Source organism: Morone saxatilis, unplaced genomic scaffold, assembly GCF_004916995.1.
Source record: "Morone saxatilis isolate NCDOM2014 unplaced genomic scaffold, NCSU_SB_2.0 Contig8, whole genome shotgun sequence".
NCBI lineage: Eukaryota > Metazoa > Chordata > Actinopteri > Moronidae > Morone > Morone saxatilis.
In genome coordinates, this window is record NW_023340257.1 from 18752099 (window position 1) to 18754711 (window position 2613).

Sequence of the window (2613 nt, forward strand, 5' to 3'; positions counted from 1 at the left end):
GATTATGTGATGTACACTGCAACAGTGGGAGGAAGAGGTTCCTGGCAAAACAACACTAACCAGTCGTTATTGCTTCCCTGTTTTTCTTGTTAGCCCATTGATGTCCACTAAACATGCAGTATGCATTCCCCTCCCTTCACAGTTAACCTCTACTTTTCTCCCATGACCCAGAAACCAATATTCATACCAGTACTGTATGTTGCCTTCTGTTACAGTAGTGGAGGAGCTAAGAGAAGCTATTTTAAAACCTCCCACAGTGGAGGATGTTCACGTGTATCACCTCCAGGAAATACGCTAACAGTATGGTCAGTATAAACACATCAAATGATCGAGTTAGACTTAATTCATAGGTAGAAAGATACTCAATAGTAGTAGTAATAGTAATTAACACTGCAAAAGTGGATGTAAATGTACTGCACGTGTGTGTGCATGTAGGCGTGAGCTCAAGGGAGCATGCATGTGTGGTCATGGCTCTAATGGGTGAAAGAGGATGAGAGGAGGCAGGAGAAAGAGAGGGATATATACTTTACAGAGAGAGAGAGATAGAGAGCACAAAATAACTTCAGGCAGCCTGGTGGGTAATGAAACAAACGTTTGAAGTTTCAGAGGGTTGTACATGTTTTTTATATGACTGTATACTCACTGTAACTGAGGAGACTGAAACAAACAGAGATTACATTTATCAGCATGTACAGTCTACCACTGCTACTACCACCGCTATTACTGCTGTGACCAAACATGAGAAGTAAAGCCAAATTAATCTTGGCAAAGTTTTGAAAGGGATTCTGGGTGATTTGAGTAGATGAAAGAGCGTGCTATGTGTGCTTTACCACAAATGGACAGCATATTCTGTTTAACAAAAATGGAGTTGATGGCTCATGGGGTGATAAATTAGTACAAATCTTCCTTTTTAGCAAAGTTTTTATGAAGAATATCAGGGTAAGTGGCTGTCAAAGCTATACTGCCACACGGGAGAGAAATAAAACTACCACAAAGTCAAAAACACAACTCTTTTAAAGGTCCACTGTGTAACATTTAAGAGGATCTATAACTATGTTTTCATCAGTGTAAGATCACCTGAAAATAACAATAAGTTGCAATATGCAACTATACAGGTAGATGCCACTAAATCTTTCACACTGGACCTTTAAACCGCTGGACAGATTTTGTCTGATGATATGATTTTGTCAGTTTTCTACAGACTAATTGAAAACGATGTCTCCAGTTAAGCCTCTTATTAATTAACACCAAGGAATTTGGCTGTCGGGACCTGCGAAATTTAATAACCATAAATAATTACTTGAGCAGAAGGATTTATAAATGTATCCCCATTTTTATTCTTTAAAAGAAACCACTTGGAATTTTTTGGGAAATTAAAATGTTATTAAGTGGCTACACTAACTAAGATAACCCAAAAAAAAAAAGCTACATCAGCTTTTCAACTTCACTTCAGCACACACTGAATAAAACACTACAGTATATTTCGGTGGGCATTTACATGTATGAGTCATCAGCTGAGTCATGCTTTTCATATCTGCGATGCTGAAGCACAAACGTCAGTCATATCTCCCTCCTTTCGTCCCCCCACAGTACCATAAACCCACCCAGTGTACCTCACTGCTCCCCCTCTTTCTCTAGTCACTTCTTAGTAGACGGGTGTTTAAAAGAGGAGTGTCTGTGAACATTTTTTAGGGTCACACTCCCTGTGGTGGTGTGTTTGGGGGGAATTGCTGTAGAAGGATGGGCTGCAGCAAATGTGCAAGATTTGACCACAATACATTTTTAGCCAGCCCAAAGATTGATTTGAGTTTATTAAATTTTGGCCCATTGCATCTCTATGCGGGCCAGCTGTGCAAATCAAACGCAAACCATCCTCTCAGGGTGCCAAATGCTACGGTTCCTCCCTGCTGCGCAAGCAAACAGCTTTTTCTGTTCTCTCAGGTACCATTCACTTTACAGCCTGAATAAAAGTGCGTTGCATAACGCTCTCTTTGGTCATTGGTGGGGTTGAGGGGGGTCAGGGGGAGTAGTTGACTCACCGCAGTGCTTTATAAAAGTATGAAGAGGCGATGACTGCGGTTTTTGTTTGTACATTTTTCCAGGCACAACTTCTCCATGCTGTATTTCAAATATAATGTTGGACTCTTTGACACTATTTGATAAAAGTGATAAATGACATAAATCTGTAGATAAAATACATAATCTGTAGTTTATAAATACTATAAACTAAAGATTAAACTGTATTACAGTTGATTGGTTATCTGTAAAGGTACTGACAATGCATACAACAGATAAATATTCAAGATATTAACTTAACTTAGAAAAAGTTCTAATTGGTACCCCTGACAATTCATGATTGCAAAATTATTTTTTTCGTGAATAACATTTATCATTAAAGTTGTCATCAGGGCTGTAGCTTCCACTGAGGACACAGAGGTCACGTCCAAATATTTCTGGGAATGTGTGGGGTTTTAATTATCGAGTTTGCACTCTACAGCAACGAAGAAATTCCACGTCTGGTTTTGAGGGCTGAATCTAGTATTTGAAAAAAAAATTTTTTTAAATTAAAACAAAATGATTATTGATTTGGTTAATTAATGAATTTGGTTCAAT